The following is a 23853-nucleotide window of genomic DNA, read 5'->3' as shown; positions in this document are numbered from 1 at the left end:
GCTGATGCCTAGCCCCAGGTTCCTTCTAGGTTTGCATTACTAAGAAAGATTGTGAGGGAAAAACAGTTACTACATAAAGAATGGTAAAAGGTCTTCAGTGCCAAAGAAATGCTAATGCATGGCCAAATGATGAGAAAGTGGATAATTTTATGGTATCAGAAAAGTTGTTTTCCATTTTATACACAAGGAAGGCAAACAGATGTAATAAAATCAGAGAATTATAGAATTTTTTAAGTTGGAAAGGACCTTTAAATGTCCTCTAGTCCAACTTCCCTTCAGCAAACAGGAACATCAGCAGCTAGATCAGGGTGCTCAGAGACCCATCCAGACTGATCTTGAATATCCCTGAGGATGGGGATCCATCACCTCTCTGAGAAACCTCATTCAGTGTCTCATCACCCTTGTAATGAGATGCATCTGATTTTGGAGTCTTAAAAATTGTGTATGCTAAGACTAAATTATTTCTTTTTTTCAAGGACTTACCTTGAAATGCTGGGTGAAGATGAATATCTCTCACCCTGTATCTAAGATATTGGAAAGTCCCTCTGAAGAAAAAATGTTGTTACAGCAAACAGCTGAGTGTAACTAAAAGGTTTCATCTTTGTTGAAGTTTATCCTACCTCAACAGAGGTTTCATTTTGTATGTGGATCTTGGATAAAGCATTCTAACAATATTTAGTCAGAAGCATCCTGTTTCCTTTAATATTTTCTGTTAAAACTATAGATTTCCTTGGCTTCTCAGAAAATTCATAACGTAATCATGAACCATGCATACTCCTTGAAAGAATTTGAGCATTCTTTTTTCTCACTGATGTAAACAAAATTAAAAGTTTCATCCCATTTTCAAATGTGGTCTTTGGGATAACTTATCCTCAATCAAAAAAAAAAAACAACTGGGGGGACAATATTTTTTATTTCATTCCAACTTGAATGTCAAGTGAGCATCTGCCAATTGAACTCCATCCAGCATTCTTCCAGAAGTAAAATAATCAATAGCAATAGAAGTAATAACTGAGTATCACATTGAATAATGCTTTGCATTCTAACCTGATGACACCAGTATTCAATAATTCCAGACAGAAATTTTTTAACTTTTACCTTTGGCCAGTATGTATTGGACATGGTTCAGGATTTTTTTTTTTTTCAATTTTCTTGACTTTGCCTGGAGTTTTCTTATTCTCTTGTAAAGTTTTGAAGGAGAAAAAAAAGATTAGGCTTTTCTAGCATGTAAAAGATGAGAAAAGACACTCTTGACAGTAAACAATTACTATGACTTTTATTGTAATCACTCTACCGCCAAAACAGCTGGGGGATGAAAGTTTAAATCTGGCAGGAAAACAGCACTAAGGAGAAGTGCTTTTGAGTGTTCTGGAGAAAATTGGTTTTTATGTTATTTAGTTATGATCATCTGAAACTCCATGTACCAAGTGTGTAACACCAGTTTCTCACTTAGTTTCACGTCTAGTCTTCAATTGAGAATTGGGTAAGTTTAGATGTTGAAGTTTCACCTACAAATGTTTTTGTTTCACATTGTCTCAGAGAATTCCTCTCAGCCCTATGCAGTGGGGTATTCCATAGAAGTAGTATAGTAGTATAACGTTACTTCAGAGTGAAAGAATTTATAAATCAAAATGCTGTTGCTAATTAATATTATAATTGCAAGTGGACTCTCACATCATAGTTTTGTGCATATTACTCACAATAAGGTGGTGTGCCTCACTTCTTTCCTCTGTTTTGGAGGGTTTGGTCTACAGTTTTCAGCCATGAAAGTCATATTTTGAAAGCCAAAACATTTTTGTGCTTTTAGATACATACCATTCTCTGAATTCTGAATTTTTCTTTTACATAAAACAGTTTGCTTGAAGGCACACAGACAACATTAAATATTTCTATGCTTCACAGTGAGTTGCTCATTCACCTGAGTGTTTAACAGTGTCACTGTGTTCAACATTATCATATTTAATTGAATAGTTCAACAAGATAATGTGCCAGTGCACACGTAATTCAATGCATTATTGGCTCACAATAAATAAGGCAATTCTTGAATAAAACACAGGGGACTTAGCAAGAAGAAATTATGTGTAAGAGACAGAGAGATGAATGCATTGAGGGTTTACTAAAGTCTGAGAACTTATCAGTTCTTAACAAATTTATAAATTCATAAGACATAGAGTCATGAGAGAAAATACATTTAAATATCATAATCGAGACAAAAGTGCAGTCCTCAGACTCCTTACCTTGTCATTGGCCTGTTTAATTTTTTGATACTTTTTGATACTTTCACTTGAACGTGAAAAACAAACATACCCAAACTCAAGTATTTGTATTTTACTGCCACTGGTTCATCTGCTTAAATGTCCTTCTTAAAGGAACATGCTGGTATCAGCAATGCAGTTATTTTCTGATCTTCACTCACAGACTGCACAGTCATTGTTTGCTGTGAAGAGCAATACTGATCTCAATGCAAGAAAAGGAATGCTGACAGATACTGCTGACAGAAACAAATCACAATATCTCCACAAAGCTTTTGGAGTGCTAGACTATCAGCATTGCTTAAATACATCTAGATCTGTGGACTATGAACTACAGTCCCTTATGTAATGAATGAGAGATAGAAATTTGTGTCTAAAATAATACAAAAGCATGCTCTTGAAATTAAGTAGTAAAATTATAATCAAACTGTTTAAGACGCTATTATTACTTTTATCTTTCCAAGTCAGACTATGTAATAAAATGCTCCCTTTTCCATCCTTTCTACTGCACATTATGTTGATTTTTGAATACTAAATGGCAAGAGAAAGGGAATTTTTTTCAGAAAAATCCATCAATCAATCCATTCTAAAATCAGCAACTCTGCATTTTGTCTTCTAAGTGGATTTTTTGGGTGTCTCAATGTGGTTGTTATCAACTACTGCAATGCTGAGCACAACAGATGTAGTGATGCACAAGGATTTTTTCCTAATAGATTGGTGAAATAAGGCATTCTACTGAAAACACTTTTTTTTTCTTTTTTTTTTGTGTCTCAGAATAGTACTGGTAGATATTTTACATTTAAAAGTATAGTACAGTGTAATGAAACTGATCGCATATCCTACAAATGCTTAGGATCGTAGTTATAGATAGTGTGAAGTGGTGATCATAGCATGCTTTTTCTCCAGAAAGCTTCTGGATTATACCTTTTTATTTTTTTGAATGGAAGGTGTTCTAAAAATAAAATTTACTGCATATACATACAAGAATAATACTGCATATACAGGCAAGCATAAGACATGATGGGGCATGACTTATGCTGCTAGTGTGATTCTTACTTGGTCAAAAACAAAATGATAAAATGCGTGTGAGTTGTGTACAAATAGCATACTGACAACTACTGAGCTTGTTCCTTTGTTCTTTGCATTCATGGGTGCCCCGTGTAAATAGTACAGACATGCATATTTATATTTATCTGTATAAATATACTACATCAACTAGAGCAGGCATGTCCAACCTGCAGCCTGAGGGCCACATGCAGACCTGGACAGCTAATGATTTATCCAACAAGATCATAAGCCTTTAATATTATTATGCAATTTTCTATTTTCGGTCAAAATAAATACATAACCTGCAGACTTACAGATAGAATGTGTAGAGTTGCAATCAGATGTTCAATTCAAAGAAAAAAAATGATCTTGTCTATTTACCAGACTTTTATAAGCCTTATAAATAATATTCCTTGCTTCACAATCACACCTTATTTACATTACCATATTTTGGCAGTACGTACATTTGTGAACAAATATTTTTGAGGACGAAGAAGAGTTAAATTAGATCAAAAATCTCTGACTAGTATCTTGTGAAGTCACAAAGAATTGCAACCATTTTCATCAAACCATACTGATACAATAGTTTCACAAAAATAAAATCAAATATCCGACTAGTTATGTTTACTTTGTTAATGTTTTAACAAAATTAAAATAAATTAAGTTTTGTTATTTACATCACTATTCATACATTTCAAATGTGGCTAAAGACAGATCCTCTCCACTCAATTGGTCCAGGCAAGCCAAAAGGCTGGACATCCTTGGTTTGAATCATCTGTGATGTATATACTGTTCTCTTTCCATCTCTGCATACATGCAAGAATATTGATATGTACTTTATATAAATGGCTTGGTGGAACATTTCAGGTGAAACCATTTCTAGTACTTATAGCCAAACTTTAATCCTCTCTACAAAATATTTACTGATGTTTTCAATCATCTTTTATTACCTCGGGAAAATTCCTTCAGGCAATACATTTCCCAGAATCATTATGCAGCCTCTTAACACTGAAGTTCACCTTGATTCTATTTGGTTTCACAGGTCATAACATAGAACAGATTTGTCCATGTTGTATCATCTGTTGTTCAATGGGTTCATTTTGGAATACTGAATATAAATTCCATGCATCAATAAGGTGACTCGGAGATATTTTTTCTCCTATTTCACCCAAGAAAAGAAAATGTTCTGCATTGTTGTAATTCTAGATTATACATCATACACGATTTTAAAGACAAATGTCAACTTTTTTCTTTTTACACTTTCTTTCAAAACTCTTAAGTCAGAAAACTCTAGAAGGATATTCATAATCATTAAAGAATCAATATCTCATAATAGCCTTTCAAGAGAACAAGAGAAAAATACTAGTTGCTTTGTAAAATCATCATGGTCTGCCCAAATTAAAAAAAAAAATGTTATGTCTGCAGTAAAAAAAAGATGCGATGAATTGACATAATGTTCTTCTAGATATCTTCCTGCTGTGATAGTCTAGTGTGTTAATTTTTTTGAGACAACTCCATTTAGTACTTAAAAGCCATCTTTTTTCCTCCTTTCTGCCATTTCAATCTGTACTTGTTTAAACAATTCACCTTATACATACTTTAACAGTATATAGGTATAGATTTCATATTAGTTAAAAGATGATTCACAGTTCTCCAGGAATACGTACAAAAAGAAGTAGTACAACTGCAACAGTGAAGTTAAAATCTGAACTAGAAAATATTACAGTTTGTCATAGCTATAGCCACCTATGTAAAGGACTCTTTCTAAAATCTGTCCAATTCATTTCAATATCAGTCAACAGCATAATGACTTAGGATACTGAAAATGCAATTAGCCAATCATATGAATGCATGACTCCAAATCTGTCTTAACTCATTTCAACATTTGAATTCTTCAAATTTCATTTATCTGAAAGCTATGCTAGGAAATCACTTGTAGATATGTCAAACAGTGTATAAAGAACACTTCATAGTGTCAATTGCATCTTTATTTTGAAATGAAGTTCTATGTTGAGGTCTTAAAAACTAGATTAAGAATCTTTTTAATGATGTAAGTGTATTTTTAGCTTATAAGAACTACCTCTGATTTTTTATTTTTTTTTTCCATTCTTAGGTAGATAAGTCTTTCTTCTGAAAGATGAGGCATTAAAGCAAAACAGCATCTATGATGATAATATTTTCCTTATTGCTTCCCAGAACACTAGGTCTGCATGAAACATAAGAGTGTGCAGCTGAGATCAGAGGATGCACTGAAAGGTGTGAACACTCCGCAAGTATACATTTAGAATTGTTCCAGGCAGTTCCCACATTGCAGCTCATCCAAGAAATTAAACAAAAGGGGAAGGGGGAAAGGAAGAGATAAATTCATCTTTGTAATGTTGGATTAAATATCATTTATTATTGCTTTGGTAGCCTGCCGGGCTTTTTTGATGTTTTGTAATAAATTAATAAATAAACAAGGCACTATCTCTCAAACTGAAATTTGGCAGAAGGCACTTAGTCTGGATCAATTAATGTTAAGAAATGAAAACCATAGAGTGATGGCATGCCTTTTAAAATAATATTCAGTGGTCATAAGCCTACTTAAGGCTTAAGCTTTTAAACAATGTGAGATTTCCTGAGAATAAACAAATATGATACCACTTTATTTTTATTAAATATATTTTTAATTTGCATTGAAATGACAGGTTTCCTTCTACTTAGTTTGTACCATTTTTGTCTCTGTAACAGGGAGCAGCAAATGAGCTACTCTGAGCTACAATCCAGAACAGTAGCTGCAGCTTCAGCTGCGTTTGCTGTAGCAGCTTTACTCAAACTATGTTATATAAAAAACGTCTACTGGAGAAGTAAGCTAGACACATTTTAAAGAGCTGAAAGAAGTAGTCAGAAAAGGCATAAATTAGTAACTCCAAAATACTTTTTCCCTACTATGGAATTGAACGCACCAGCAGCCCAGTTGACAAGCAGTTCTTGATCACTTCTAGACTCATTATCAATACAAGGGATGATTGAAATAGGAAAGGGTAGGCAAAGGAAATGGCAGAGAGAATTCTCATTCTATCATATCCCTGCTCTAAGTTGTACAAGCCTAAAGTATTTTCATTTCAAAATAAGCTACAGTGATGTTAATAATCATCTTGGAGGAAGCACAACTGCACAATGCAGGAAAAGTAAAAGTTTTCCAAGGATATCCAAACACTTTATCTTGTTTGACTGCTCTATGGATATAATCTACATTTTCAGAATGCACAAATAATATCTGGATAGACAACACGTGTGCATAATATCATATCCAATTTAATGCAAACTGTGTATATGCTTGATCTTTTCAAGACAAAAAATTATATATCAAGGTTTGTATTAGCATGTTCATTTTCTTAAAACTACTAGAAGACAGAATTTAGGGAAAAAGAGCATGCATCAGAATTTGCCTTGGTGGAAGCAGTCCTGGATCATCTATCGAAAATATTAAGGACCACTTCATTATGTTTTAACTTGTGGATATCTCCTTCGACCAAGAGTCTCAGAGAGTATCACTCACACAAAGTATTTAGGCAATGCAAGCCTGTTTCCCTACTTTACAAGAGTGAATTTCAGTGAATTAAATGAAAGACTAAAACAAACCTTGGTGGAGGAGATCAACGTGATGTATAGAAACATTTCCATACTTTTCTCTTAAGGATGATAATTATTCTTAAAAACTCACCACAATATTTGCCTACCTGAGACGAAGATTATACCCTGGGAAATGAAGGCTCTTTTGAATACCTGTTCTAAATCAACAAGTGATACAACCAGAATTAAAGTAAAACGGGACTTAATCCAAAAGAGCAACACTGGAATGCTGACTCAGAGAATGGACATACGCTTTAAAGCAATAAAGCTTAAGCAGACTCCATGCTGCTCAAGGTATTTGTTGTGTTAGTGTATTTTTCTATACTGTTTTTTTTTTAATTACGTATGAGGGTTTCCATGCAGGAAAATTTGTCATTCAGTGATTCTTGCTGATTGTTTATGGAGACCAAACAGTGGATGCCAGCACAGTAGTCTGGTAGGTGGTTCTCTCAGCAGTACTGACAGCAAAGTGAAAGACAAGCCATGTTTGAAACATCCATGAAGATTTTTCAAGAGCTTGCCATGCAGGCTCTTGTTAAACAGTTGGAAAAAATGCATAACTAATTGTGATGACTGTACTGAAAAATAGTATTTTGTAGCTGAGAATTAGCTCTATCAAACAGTATCATTGTGTTCTTTGTTGCAGTTTCCATGGAAATAAATAGTGGACATAACTTTAGGACTGATCTATGTATACAAATAATGCAAAAATATTTAATGTGTTAGCTCAAACATTGCAAACATACACACAAAAACCTATGAAGTCATGCACACTGATATACATAGACAGCCACGTATCACAGAATCCCAGAATCGCAGGGGTTGGAAAGGACCTCAAGACATCATTGAATCCACTCCCTGCTACTAAAACAGGTACCTTACAATAGGTTACACAAGTAGGAGTCCAGATAGGTCTTGAATAACTCCATAGAAGAAGACTCCATCACCTCTCTAGTTAATTTGTTCCAGTACTCCATCACCCTTACTGTAAAGTAGTTTGTGTGTCAGAATATAATTGTCAGAAAAAAAATTCTTTAAAAAAATGTTATGTTACTGTGTCAAAGGTTTACAGGCTGGTTCAGCCCGGTTCCGTGACCAGCGGGGCAGAGGGATCTGCGGATCCACGCCTCCGGAAAAGGGAAACAGGGGATCCCAAAATAATTGAAAACAGCGGCAACAATCTGAGGTGGAAACAAACTGATTTACTAAATATAGTATCAGCAAAGTATAATGAGAGAGAGAGACTGTATCCGAAAGGTAGATAGGCCTCACCAACACTGAGGTGAGAAGTGCAGTCCAGTTGAGCAGATGGAGAAAAGCAGATGGTGAAGCGCAGATGGAGAAGCACATGCAAAGAAGAGCAGGTGAAGAAGAAGGATCAGGTGACCTTGCACAGAGTTATATCTCCTTGCTGACTGCAAAGTCTCCTGGGGAGATGCAATTCTTCTCCATCGGACAAACATTCGGAACTCGAGCATCAGAAGTCAAACCCCCAGTGCATTACATGATGTTATGGTGTGGAATACTGATAACCAAAAATCATAAAACCATGACAACTGATACACACCTAATACTGGGTTCCTTATCTATACTATAACAGCTCCAGTGAGGTACTAACTACTAACATCATTCATGCACTAATACGCTAATATCATTCAAGATTTCCTTGTCAGAATGCACATTTTTCTGAAGATCAGTGAAAAATGGAAATTTCTGAAACATATTTCCCAAGAACACTTGTTGAAAGCTACTTTGAAAATAAATTAATAAGTAAAAATAACTCGCACAAGAGGAGGAGAAGAAAAAAAAAACAGATCACAGTACTCTTCCATCCAGAATAGTGATATTTTGGACTATCTTTCACAATTGCATGGAGGACCAATTACATGCAGAAAAATTATATTTCTAAAAAGAATTGTTTCCAGGAATTAATATTATTCTGCTCTCAATCCATCTCATTTTTATTCTGCTGTTGGACTGATTAGCATCAGCTAATATGCTGAAGCTGCATACAAATTTATTATTTATATAGATCCTAAGATTCTCTGATTCTCAGTCATCCCAAAGATATCTGATTCTATCAGAGCATAGAGGGGATAGCACTCTAACCAATATTTTATGGCAATCCAGTCTGCATTTCATATAGCAGAAGTTAGGGGAGTTGAGTCCATAAACCTATCTTCCTGAAATGGCGCTGTAGCATGTAGGTTTGCATATTACCCACTTTTCTTGAGCAAAACATAGGCAGAAGAAAAATTTCTACTTATTGAGCTTCCAAACATGGAGGTTATATCTGACATTCAGATTCCAGGTTTTTCTCTCTGACACTTATATACCACTCAAAAGTCTCAGATTCCTGAAGAGATCAGCTTTCATTCCAAAGTGTGGTTTTGGTGTTTATTTTAATCATATTACAAAGCCATTTCCAGACATATATTCTCCTGGGGATGCCACGACACTGATGCATTTGTCTTTTATTTCTCATCTGGGTTATTGTAATTCATTACTCACTGGTCTACTTGTCTATTTTTTGTTTTAGTTACTTACTTCTGGTTCAAAATTTAGCTGTTTAATTATTAATATCGTTTCAAAGTACATTTCTGAAATAATGAAATACTTTCACTAGCTTCCTGTGAAACAGCAGATGGTTCTTAGCAGTTTTCTCATAACAAATAAATATATATAAAGGCTCACTTACTGCTATAAAGTGAATACGACTATTTACTTCACTCTGTGTTTTGACTGAGACCTTCAGCTGTCCATTTTATTTTATTTATTTGTTTATGTAATTGTAATACATAAATCTTATATTTCCACATAGTCTTTATCAGAAAATTCTTTATTTCTTATTTTGCATGTCCTGTTTCTTCTCCCTGCTCCTGCAAATTAATTAAAAAATGTACCAGGTGCCAAAAAGGACAGTTGTCCACACAGTCACTGGTATCAGAAAGTAGAATATTACTTTTGTTAGATACCAGGAACTTTTCATCTAAAATGACACAAGAGCAATGAGGGGTATATAGTAAGATTTGTGTAAGAAAAGTATTGGTTATTTATGAAGATTTAAACAAAGCAAATCTGATAGGAAGTAAAGCTCACTTTTCCTGAGCTTTCAGATTGACTTGAAATAAAACATATGATAGAAGACAAACTTACCAACAAAAATGAAGAACACGGAAGGATTTTCATTTACAAATGAAATCCTGAAGAAATTTTTCTGTACTAACAGTGTAAATTCCTTCATTCAGCCATTAAAAAAAAAAAGCTCCCTGCAGTATTTAACTAGTTATAACTAGATAGTAATTAATAAGCTTAGCTGTACTACATTACCAGTCATGTAGATAGCAGAGGTTGAATCAAATTTGGTAATCATGCTGTTACATTTTCAAGATAACTCCACATTTTAAATAATGAATAGAGCTACATTCACCCAATCTTAATATATAGAAATCTTGAAAGGAGGATGATGAAACTGTCAAGCATCAAAAAAAGATAGAAGTGTTTTACAGAAAGCACAGATAAACTATGGAACCTTTTGCTAAAGTGTCTTTTGGAGACTAGCAGTTCTATGTATGTTAAAATGGTGGATCCTAGAAGACTTCTTTACTTACTGCACAATCATCCCCACACACCCACTGCTGATTTATAATGTGCTAGAAGCTCAAATGTTTGCCTAATAAAGGATTGTCAGTACCCTACTTCTAATGTTCCCCAAAAGCATCATCTACAAGATAATACACCTTTGTTCTTTAAAACTGCCCTGTAGTTCTTAAATATGAACAAGGATTCTTCATCACCTACAAAAGCATCATGTTGTGAAGATGATTAAGATTATGGTAGCAAGATAATTCAGAGGTGATCCAGATGGGCCCATTGTCACATATAGAAATCATAGTGCCAAATTTACTTTAAAAGTCACCAGAATCAAGAAAGGACAGACAGATGTGAGTGCTCTTGCAGTAAATAAAAATTGTTGTGCCTTCTCTCCTGTCAAACCTGGCTGCCGAATTCTTATTACACATTACAATTACTTCTGAGATGGAATACAGACTTCATGCATTCTATTTATTTCACTTCATTTGCATGTTAAATACATAACATTTGCATTTCTACTAAAGCACTGACACAAACTTGTAGCTCAAAAGATGTACTTTGATTGGAACTAGTAATTATAATATGTAGGAGAACTAAGATAAATTCTCAACGTACACTGAGAATTTTGTACAAGGGAGCCAGTGCTGCTTCACTGAATCATCTCTAAAAAGCACCGTAGAGAAGTGAAAATGAATAGGAAAGCGATCGAACAGCCAAAGAGAAACACCAAGAGAGCAGAAATAAAATTCTAAAAGAAAAGGAAAGGCTCTGAAAAACGGGACTGGCTGAAAGAATCTGTAAAGAAGAGCTTCAGCTTCAAGAAGCCACCTAGCTGACAGGAATTGGACATATAATCTCTAATAACTATTGACATATAAGAAATCAATGCAGTTTTGAAATGTAATTACCGAGCAATTTACAAGAAAAAACTTTTCAGGATAGGAAATCTATCATTCAGATAGCATTCTAGTATGCATGAACTTTAAAATATTCTCATTTTAAAAGCATGCTTCAAAATACATAATGAAACCATAAAATAATCTTAAAATATATTTTACAATTAAACTAATTATGCTCATGAATATGAGAGAAGAAAATAAAGCAGTTTCTTCTCCTAGGCTTTTCTTCTCCACACAAGTGCTCTGACCAAATGAATGTCATATGTCAGAATTAACAAGAGGTTTCTACTGATAATCTGTGCTACACAAAAAATACTACAAACCTCAAGAGCTCAAGGAACTCTCTGTCTGCAGTCCCACAACTTTCAACTACCTCTTAGCAGAATTTCATTCATTAGGCAAATGTCATGTAGTCTATATAGTAAAGTTAAGGCAGCAGAATCGGTTAACCTGAAAGTTTTAATTTTTTTTTTTTAAAAAAGGTGCCTTGGAAATTTCCCAAAACACCATTATATTTCATATCAAACAGAGCACAGGTATTAAATGCCAGCTATTTAAATTGCTCTGTGCTGTCATTTCACTGGCTGCTGCACTTGCTACAACAATGTTTAAAGCTTTGTGGAGAACAGTGCTTTCCAGAACAAGCTCCTCTTAAGCTAAACGTGCTGCTGCAGTTATGGATCACCTTAGCATAAAGTGTGAAAGTAGAAGTTCTAACATGACTTACATAGCAATAAAAATATTTGCTAGTAACCAAGAATGTGATACTCCTTGGCAGATGCCTTTTCAGTGCATCTATATAGGCAGAAGAGGCCAGAAAAGTTGGCTGTATTTTAACTTGCATGCTTTATGTACTTCAGAAAGAAATTGCAGCGCCTGCTCCTATAACTCATTCCATCACAAATACTTACGTATACCATACAAAATTATAATACATCATTCCATGAAGAAACCCAAGCCTTTGTATTTCAGCTGTCACTAGTTAAGACACTGGGAAAACTAAAACAACAAAAAGGCAAGATAACAGGTCACAGAATAACAAAAAGGTCTGGACACATGCGGCACTGTAAGATTGAATACAGAACAGGGATACTTTTATTTTTTGTTGTTCTTTGTTTTTTGTGGTTTACTTTGTTAGGTTTTTTATTACAGTGCCTAAATTTTATTTTCATTCTCATAACTCATATTTATCTTAAAATACTGTATTTTATTTTAAATTCTATTTTGTGATTTGAAAAAACAAAGAGAGAGAGATAGAGAGATGTGCAATTTGTAAGATGACCTACCTGAGGATTTGCACTTTAAACCTTCTAGCAAGGAACTTCTTATAAATATAAAACAGCTATAAACAACCACATTTTGATGCAGTAAAAAAAAAAAAAAAAAAAAAAAAAAAAGCCAAAGGAAACAACTGCAAGGAAAATATTAATGCTTTCCAAAATCCTCTCAGATGTTGACTGAGTCCCTGAGTATGAACCATGTTCTTACTTTTCATAAATAAATGTCATTTCACTAAAGATCCTAAAGACACTTGAAAGAATACCCCCTGCATTGTTATTTCCTGTAATATATATATTTCCTGTAAAATATACATATAAATATATACATTCCTGACAAAATAATTAATATATACAAATTGCCTATTTCTCAAAAAAAAAAAAAAAAAAAAAAAAATTGTGGGAAAATACTTTTTTTAAAAAGCATGTCATCTCTTTTTTTAAAAAAGCATGTCATCTCAAGCGGAACAATGATCAGTCAAGCTGTGTATTAGGGAAGTAAGATAATTCAGGTTAAGCTCAATTGCAAAATGACATTTATTTATAATGAATTATTTGCTATTTATCTGAATATAATTGTTGGACAAGAAAAAAAATCACTTCTGAGTAACTGATAGCCTATTGGTTGGGGTACTTCTATGCAAAACAAAAAGCAACAGAGATCTGAATTTTTGTATCCTATACTTCTCACACCCATCTATCCTGATTTAGGTATGTTTTTCCATGTGGAAGAAAACATCAAAAGTTCCAAGAAGTTCGGAAATATCTATATTTTGTCCTGATGAAGAATAGAATACAATGGAAATTATTTAAAACATTCCACCTAATTCTAAATATGATTCCCCACTCTTTTCTATCTGAACAAAAATGTTTGTCTCTGTAGTAGTTCCTTTGGACTACTGCATCTACAGGTGATGTTCAGTGTGGCATGAATAAATGAACCAAAATCTTGTTCTCAAGGCTAAGACAGTTAATCAATATTTTTTCTTTCACAAATAGAAACTTTTTAAATAGCCTACCAACAATCTTGCACAATACATGTATATGAACATAGAAGACAAACATATACTACCCTGGGCCTGGAAAAGAAAAATCCATTAAGAGAATGTATTTGCATAAAATTATTGGAAAATAAACGATGCTACAAATTTCAAAGGTGATACAGCACTAAATATTCCTAAAATTAATAGGAAATACTCATTTTACGTAGGTATGAATGTCTTAACCTTAAACTGCAAAAAGTACTCCAGCAATGAAAATGAGTTTGTAAACCTGTGGATGTGAAACAATAAATATTAGAAAGATTAGTATGCAGAAATATCATTGGAAGTTTAATTAAATAAATTCATATATCTTACTGCAGACTTTAGCTGAAGAAAATAAGTAATTTATCTGGACTTTCTGTTGACAGTTTTTGCAGATTACACTTCTCCCTCTCTTTATTAATTTCCAGGAAATGATCATCTTCAAATTTAACAATAATTAACACTAGAATCAGAACTGGAATTAAATTCAAGAAATCGGTTATTTCAATCCTTCCTGTGTATTATGTATCTGTTATCTTTGGTTACATGACTAGGCTATACTAAAATATCTTCAGTAAACCTTCTAGATCATCTTCATACCATTACTGATATTTGTTGTCCCTAGAATGGTTTCAATGTCATGTTTGTTTTTCTGCAGTCCTGTTATGTATACAACTATATCCTCCACAATACAATTGAGTCCACAATCTCTCTCTTTTCTTCCTGTACAATCCTAATACATCCTAAATCTCTTAGTCTCCTTTACATCCTAAACAAGCATATCTACTTTACATATCTACTCTAGTCATGAAAGTTACTCTACAACATCCCTTATAATTTTGCTCATGCATTAAGATTCCTAAATTTTCTTGTTTTTTTTTTCCTGTATTATCTTGAAGCTATATCTTGTACACAGACACTTAAATCTTTCTTTTCTCCTACCCCTCTTTTAATTCATGGTGTGAAGAATCTGATACCTTTTAGGATCTTTTCCTGATGGTTTCACATTGGTCTCTGTTTTTCTTTACTCTCTTGTCAGTCTTGGGAGAAAATATAATTTTCTTACACTTTTTAATGAGACATACTCTAATCTTTATCTGAATCTCACAACATATCATTGCAAGGCTGAGCTATCAGAGTAGCCTAGTGAACACATCTCTGTGGGATGCATCCCTCACTACTGCAAAATTAATACAACTTGCACAAATATATTTTTTGCTAACACTTCTTATAAGTCTATTTACCAAGAGAATTCATCTTAAAACAAAATAATGTTTATTCAGACAAAGTTTGACAGGGCAACACAGGAGTTTTGCTTTAAGTGCTAAATTCGAGCTTCCAAATGAAAGGGTTGGATGAAAATCCAGCTGTGCCCCTCAGATCAGCTAAATGCTTCTGTAGTCATTAAGTGAGATTGATGAGAACCTCCTTGACAGATCCTCCTTGATTTGGACAACTGGAGTTAACAGGACTCATACGCAGATTATTCTTACAGCATTAAATAAATATAAGCCTTTGTTTTATAAATACAGTCTTATGCTTTATGAGGTGGTTTATCATGTTTTTGTTTGTTTTTCTTAATATTTGATCTTTTTAAAAATGTTTTTCCCCTTTCCAGTTCGGTAAATATATATATATATTTGTTACTACTTTTCATGTGTTTTGGACCCACAAGGACATCCAAAAATTTTATTATGTTGAACTTGAATTACATTTACATCATTAGTTGTACTTTCAGGCTAGAAGTTCCTTTTACACTCAAGATAGTGAAGCATTTCTGGCCAAATTTCCTTTTGAAACAAAATGAAAGTAGTAGAACTGCCACTGCACTGTCTTCCTATCACTCATATGATGCACTCATATGCATTACTATTGAAGACCGGGAGTGGCATTTTCCTTGAGCTCCCAGTCAACTTCAAAACATATGCAAAGTCATTTCAGTCATGGAAGTTAGTCATCAAGACTTTTATCAAGACTTGTACCTTTGTGAAAAGAAATACAGAATAGCATACTTAGCATTTTTATCAGAAAAAAAGGCAATGCATCTTATTTGCCTTAACTTGAAATTAGTGAGTTTAATGTTACCTTAGGGGAAAGCAAAGTTGATTAGATCTTCAGAACAAGCACTGGAGCTGTATGCCTTTTAAAACCTCACCTGACATCAGGTCATATTCTATAGGCTAAACCACAGTCAAGTTAATGCAGTTGATGCTTACTTGATTTTCTAAGAAAGGAGTCAAATAGTATTTTTTTCTAATTTTAGATAAACTTCTGAGACCAAATGTTTCTGCATTGGAAGTCACACTTTATCCTGCCCACATTACAAGCTGTATGGTGGAGTTTGAACAATTAGAAAATGCTTGGAGAATGTTTGGACTGGCGAACTGTCAAATAGTGACTAAATAAAAGCTCAATCATCTCAAGTTTTCCAGAGTAAAAACTGAAAGGCATTGCAACAATGTTCCAGAAGTATAAATACTAGAAGAGAACACTTGAAACAAGAGACTTGTACATCTAGTACAAAAAGGGGTAAAGAAGGCTAGCTAGTACCCAATGGGCTAGCGAAGAAGTGAAAAAAAAAGTAGTGCGTTTTTAAAGAACAAAGAGAGTAAACAGCACTTGAAAAATGTCTCTGGGAGTGTGGTAGATTCTCCAGGATACATACACTCTAAATCAGGTTTGGATGACTTCTGAAGATACGAGTCCAGTTTGTGCCAAGACATTTTCAGCTTGATGCAGGAGCTGTTGGAAGTCACCCTGCAGCATGCATTATGTAGCAGGCCAGGCTTTAAAAACTTCTGAGGAAATATTTGGGCCAAACTAGCTGCTTCTGCACAGTGATTTTTTTTCCTAAAAGTCAGTTGAGCAGTATTGATTTACACCAGCTCTGATCTTGCCCTTGGAATATAATTTACTACTGCCATTATGCAGTAAGATCCAGTCCACATCTTTTTTTCCATGCTGTAATAAGAACAGCTGTCTTCACGACACGGGGTCTAATCCAATTAAACTCCATGGGAAAACTTCCGCTTGATGGAGGCACACAATTAGATGGTAACAAATTGGCCACAAATAAATTCAGACTGGAAATTAAACTATTCCATCTGACATTGTTTTTTGAACTGTTGGATAAAATGGTGGAACAATCTTCCCAACAGATTAACAAGTTAAAGAACATGTTAAAATTTAGTCTGAAAATAAGTAATATTTTCTCAGTACTTTCCCTTCTCCAGTAACTTGTGGCTCAATGTCAACACTCCCTTGAGTCAAAAAGGAGTGGGACTTGGTGAGGGGTGCTTGATACTGTGGTATCACTAGCAGGATTTGAAATGAACTTGTAATTTTTTTGCTTCATAACACCTTTATTTTTTATTAATCCATCTTATGGGGTTTGTAGGTGTCAGAAATGTGCAGAATCTCCAACGTGTGGATTTGCTATGGTTTGTTTTAGATTGGATATTAGGAGAAACTTTTTCTCTCAAAGGGTGTTCAGGCACTGGAATGGCTGCCCAGGGAGATGGTGGAATTGCCGTTCCTGGCAGTGTTCAAGAGGCGTCTGGATGAGGAGCTACGAGATGTGGTTTAGTGCTTGTGGTACTAATAGGAATGGGAGGGTGGTTGGACTAGATGATCTTGCAGGTCTTTTCCAACCTTGTGATTCTGTGATTCTGTGATTTTTTTCTAACTTTTTTGAGGCCTGGGAAATGACTGCAATCCAAGGCAGAAAACAGAGTGGGTAATCCTAGTTGCAATAATAAGATGAGCTGGAGTCCTGCTCACTTTCTTGGGGTTAAAATAAATAACAAATTTTAAGTCATCAAAAATGAGTTTTCTATGTCAGGCAGGTACTCTTTGAGATAGTTTTCCTTTTCTTTCATAGTTCATTTTTATAGATTATCTGCATTTTGTTTAACTACATCATCTCATGGGTGAGACTTTGTTAGAAATGTTTGACCTTACCTTCTATCTTCACCTGGTACAATATGGTCAGGCTTTCTTTCTTTAGTAGATATTCTGAATTATACCATTGACTTTTCTGAACCAGATACCCACTGTGGAGCTGCCTCCATGTACGGTACAACTGAGAAAATGAAAGTGAGGCCATTTCGTCTTCTCTTTCTATTAAATTTTCTGCTATTGAAAGCAGAGTATTTTATTTCTGTCTTTTATTTCCATCCTTAAGCATTCTGGAATACCTTTGAAACAAGAAGAGCGCAGTCATGTTCAGCCTGTGAAAAAGGAGGGCAGACAAAACAGTGGGAGGCATTTTGATCCCAGGTAACATCAAGGAATTGTTTTATTTGATTTGCTTATTATTCTACCACGTCAAATGTTAGTGCTATTCCTGTGTCATGCACAAACAGGAGCTGAAATGCCATAAAAGAAGAACTTGTACTTTCCCACAGATAGCTCTTTGGGTAGAAAAGCAAAAAGCTTTATGGTAAAAGCAAGATACAAGAGGTAGACTACATCTGACTAAATATAGATATTTACAAATTACAATAAAATACATGCTGAATGTACATCAGAGCGATACTGGCATGAAAGTGTCCTTCCACTACTGAAGGAGTTTGGGATGATTAAGTCAGATCTAAACATTAGTAACTGCAAACATTGACAGTTAGATTAGTTAAATCTAATCCTGATTTCCACTGCTGACCATGTCAGGAGACATCAATATAATACAATACAGTATGTTTAATTCTCCTGCACCTCTTTTTATCCAATTTATACAGTCTGATGTTGACAATAAGTAGTAAAATTGGCTTATCTGGCCAAGGAGAAATTTTGGGAGAATCTCCAAGATGTACACAGGTATTTCACCAAAACTCTTCACCTCTTGCCTTGCCTTAAGAATCATGACCCAAGGAATAACAATATGGAAGAAGCACAATTCTTTTCTCAGGAAATATCAGTCACTTGAGGAAAAATCAGACAACTGAAGCTGGAGCAGCATCAAGTTCCCAAGATGAAATTTTATACCAGTAAATAACACCAGTAAACAGCTCGTCTAAATTTCTCTTACTATCTTGCCAGGCATGAACAGTGCACACTAAGAACAGTTTAAATTCTGAGATATTACCCATTCGCCATAGAAATCTTCAAGTGCATATGCCTGAATGGCAGATGTAACAAACTCTATGAATATATTTATTAATAATATAGAAAGATACCCCACTGGATAATTTTTAAATATTTCTCCTATAGAAATTTGCTGGGCTAGAAGTAACGTAGTACTTATAGAAAAGACGTAAGTAAAAATGATTTCTTTCTGTTTCATCTTTTTACACAAGAAGAGTTTATACAAAATCGGGCCCTATTTTTACCCATTATGTATAATTTTATTCCTATTTTTCACATAAAAGAATATTGTAGACATATATGCACATCTTGGTGAAATCTCTTCCATTTCTCAAACATTTGTGTTATCAGTGCTACAGCTACTACTCTTCCAATGGCTTTCCATTCATTATATAGTAGAAAAGTGTGTTTGAATTTTTTTTCCATGGTTTGATTTCATATTGTAAGGGTTTATTCAGCAAAGCATTTAGGCCTGTGTTCAATTTAGAACAATTGAGTAGTCATAACATAACCTGAAAATCAGGCACCTGTCCACTAATTCAGTGAGAATTAGCAGTATGTATAAATGTTTATCTGAATCAAGCTTAAATTTGAAGATACTCACCCCAGTAATGAAAATTCAATGGCAACCTCAGTGATGACAGTGGTGTATAAATTATATATATTGATTCTGATCAGGACTTCATGCAGCTATTATTTTTTTAATGTATTTCCCAAGTTGAGTTTATAAGATTTTTTTGTTATAATTATAAAAAAAATTAACATTAGAACAGACTATTAGAATAACACAATATGAAAATACTCTTCTAGTTTTAGAAATTTCCTTTTGTTTCTCCTCAGTTCACAGACATTTCTGGGCAAACTGAAAACCAGTACAAATGCTAAAAATAATCAAAAGCCAAGAGTTTACTTCTTGCACTAAAATAAACAAGAGGATAATTCAACAATTATAGTTTATAACATAGAATTTAAAAGTAAAAAAGTCATTGAGCATAATGACCTCAGAAATAATCTGCACTCAGAAAAAAATTGATGGCTTGTGCATTTTTAGAAAGTGTATCTGAATTGTTAGGAACACTTTCACTGAAATAAATAGAAAGTTCTGCTTGCTATGCATAGGAATGATGGAAAGAGTTACTGTAAGTTTTACTTCAGTGGAATAACAAGATGCTACAAAATCTGTCATAAGCTCAGATCAGCACAGGAATGTCTATTCTCTTCTTTGAGGACCACGTTCCTAAAGGGCACAGTTATGTAACATAGAACAGGAAAGGATGATAGTGCTGGCTACCACATCTGTTAGTTCAATTTCCATTTTTTTATGTATGGATAATGGAAGAGGTGAGTGATATATCGTCAGAGAATTGGAGCACAAGTAGTGCCCATCACCATATAAAATACCACATCCTTTCTATTCACAGTTAATGGTGTACAGATTTGGAACATCTCCCCTCTTGAGAATCTGCTGCAATTTTATGGTCTTGAGTCCATGTTGGCCAAAATGATAGTAATTATACACAAAATATGGAAAGGTTAAGAGAGGCACTGAAAGATGAAGAGAAAAAGGACGAATTAATGAGACTGTAGAAGTGCAAGAGGAAGAAAATGTTTGGAATATGTGATCAAACCTCCAAATAATTAGAAAAGCAATCCTAAAGATATAATCTACTATTTGTCTCTCTGTTGAATGCAAACTTTTTTTGATTATATACTTGGAGAAAATAGTTATATCCATACATTGCAGCTTCTTTCTATTACTATAATGTAAATACTAGATTAATATTTTTAACAAACTCTATTGAGGTAAAATGCAGATAATGTAGCCTATTCTGAGAAATATCATTTCAGCATGTCTTGTACAGCAATTGACAACCAAAAGCTGGGAGCTTATCCAGTCTCTACACACTGGTGACTTAAAGGCAGTTTCTATCCTGCGCCCACACTTTTTGTTCACTTACGTGTCAGCTCCAACATAAAATATTTCCAAAGTCTAAGAACGTTCACAACATTTGGGAAATCTAGGTAAGTGTGACCAGTTCTGAGTGACCAAAATTGGAACCTTGTTTTTACATTTGCACCTCTATAACTGCAGTCTATCCATCAAAACTATCCACCACCTAGTATAAATGACTATTCTTTAGGTTCACCACTCTAATCAAGCTAGTCCTCTTTTACAGCTTGTTCTTGGAGGATTATCATCATAACCCTTTTCTGTAGAAATGCAAGTGTATCAAAGCTTAACATGATAGCTTAAAATGTTGCAATAACTATTTCAAGGTGATGAAAATATACATGGGTAACTGGGGAGAAAAATATGTGCTATCAATTCCATTACTTTGGGTATCAGACACAGGGAATCAAAAAAAGCATAGAATCATAAAGGTTGGAAAAGGTCTCTTAAGATCGCCTAGTCCAACTGTCTACCTACCACTGTTTCCCACTAAACCGTGTCCCTAAGTACCATGTCTACATGTTTCTTGAACACTGTTAAAGATGATGACACCACCATATCTCTGGGCAGCCTGTTCCAGTGCCAGACCACTCCTGAGCTTTTAGAATTTTTTCCTAATATCCAATCTGAACCTCTCTTGGTACCATGAGGTCATTCCCTTTTGTCCTATCACTGTTACCTGGGAAAGGAGGCCAATCCCTACCTCTCTATAACCTTCTTTCAAGTAGTTGTACGGTGCTTTAGGATCTCCTCTGAGCCTCTGCTTCTCCAGACTAAACAACCCCAGTTCCCTCAGCCACTCCCCATAAGACTTGTGTTCCAGTCCCACCATCTTCGTTGCCCTTCACTGGACATGCTTGTCATGGTTTCCTGATTTTTGGTTTTCGGTATTCCACATCATAAGATCATGTAGTGCAATAGGATTTAAAGTGTTAATGCTCCAATTCCGGGTAACAAGTTTTTCAGGTTTGGTATAGCTAGGAAAGCACTCTCCAACAACCCTCTGCAAGACAGCATCCCATGACTTCGGTGACATACAGGGACATGCTACTTTAACTCCCTGTGCACTACATGACCTTATGATGTAGAATACCAAAACCCAAAAATCACAAAACCATGACAATGCTCCAGGGCCTCAGTGTAACTACTTAACAGTTTTCTACTTCGCTTAAGAAGAAAAAATCACTAAAACATGAAGTGTGTTTATAGATGTATGTTGTTTACATTTCTAATAAATAAAACTGAATTAAACTTAATAATCAAAATATGATTACTTCTCCCTCCCTTCTCTGACAGCATTATCCAGTATGATCAATTAGTGGGAATACATAGGCAACTTTCAAGTGAGTAGAGAATGAGTTCTTAGGAAAGATATAGATGTATAACATTATGATTTCTGTTGTGTGTTCTAGGATACAGTTGTTCAGCCTTGAGAAAAGAAGACTGAGAGGGGACCTGATCCAGGTCTATAAATATCTAAGGTGTGGGGGGCAGAATGGCGAGGCCAGACTGTTTTCAGTGGTGAGTGGAGACAGGACAAGGGGAAACGGACGTAAGCTGCAGCATAGGAAGTTCTGCACAAATATGCACAAGAACTTCTTTACAGTGAGGTGACGGAGCACTGGAACAGGCTGCCCAAGGAGGTGGTGGAGTCTCCTTCTCTGGAGATGTTCAAGACCTGCCTGGATGCCTACCTGTGCGACCTGCTGTAGGGAACCTGCTTTGGCAGGGGAGTTGGACTCGATGATCTCTGGAGGTCCATTCCAACCCCTACAATTCTGTGATTCTGTGATAAAGCTGTTTATCTAGTATTTTGCCATATCATTATTACTAACAGTAATAGCAGATAATAGATGATGTTCTGTGAACCATATACTACAAACAGGTAACATGAAAATTCCTAGAACTGCAGTAGTGGTGGCACAGCCTACTGGTGGTATGTCAAGGTCTGAAAACACCGAACTGCTGTGCCACCTTCCTATGAGGCTGTGGATTAACAATATGAGTAGACGAAACATTCATTTTTCTATTCTTCAAATCAAAAGTAACACATTTTCAACATTTTTTGTTATGCCTCTGGACTGCTGAAATGTTCTGGTCAGAGAAAATAAATCAGAAGTAAAAGGACAGCATTTTTTATCTCAACAATTTAAGAATTGACAAGATGTCACTCTAGCATGTGGTTAAAAGATCTATCACAGTAAGACTAGTTTGATTCTTTAAAGAAATATAGGAAAGAAGAACCATTTTTCTAAAGTCAATGAATCTAAGATTAGTTAGTAAATTTAGAATCAGAACTTTGGTTGTTTGTGCTGTAGCTGTAATTTACTTTCCATAAAACTACATGGGAACTGCTTTAAAAAAATCAAACTTCAAAAAAACCCTATTGGTCGTTATGCATCCTGCCTCAGCCACACACAATAGCAAATACTTACAATGAGAATAGCTCCACTGGAGCAATGCTAATACATTTGCCACAGCTCCCACTCTGTCATTATGCACAGGAGCCTGTGCTTATCCCTTTTTAAATTGGAGACTCTTTTAACCAGGAATCCCCAGGATGAAACTGAACCATTTTCCTCACGGCAAAACAAATCCTTCTCTGGTGAATTTTGTTATTGTTTATTGTTACAGTGTTTTATCAGCACTAAACTGTATGAAAGCTTCAATTAGTTCTTGATGAATGATCCCATAAAATCATGTAGTTTCATTTCCCCTGCCACCAGATATTTCACTGAGTGTTATTAAATAAAATATAATTGGGACGGGAGTCAGGAAACTTAGAGTCTTCTTATTTTCCTTTTGGGCTTAAACATTAGAGTCTGTCTCAAATATTTCATTTTTTAAAGGTGATGGCTCTTTGTTCTAAACTGAGAAATGCTATGCAGCTCACAACTGTTGTTAAGACTGCTGCACTATAAGCAGTTAATGCAGAACTAGAAAAATACAGGTATCACAGCCATTTTCTGCACCATTCTCCTCTGCTTTTTTAAATTTTTGAGTAGAAAGACTAGAAAAAACTCTTCCCAGGTCTGATGAGCAACTAGATCAAGTTTTGCTCCAGTATAACACCTCTCCACATAATTCAAATACAGTAAGAAAGAATATAGC

This window comes from Tympanuchus pallidicinctus, unplaced genomic scaffold (genome assembly GCF_026119805.1).
Source record: "Tympanuchus pallidicinctus isolate F22 unplaced genomic scaffold, pur_lepc_1.0 scaffold1, whole genome shotgun sequence".
In the NCBI taxonomy this organism is placed as follows: Eukaryota; Metazoa; Chordata; class Aves; order Galliformes; family Phasianidae; genus Tympanuchus; species Tympanuchus pallidicinctus.
The sequence above is the reverse complement of the archived record's forward strand: the minus strand, read 5'-3'. Positions refer to the sequence as shown.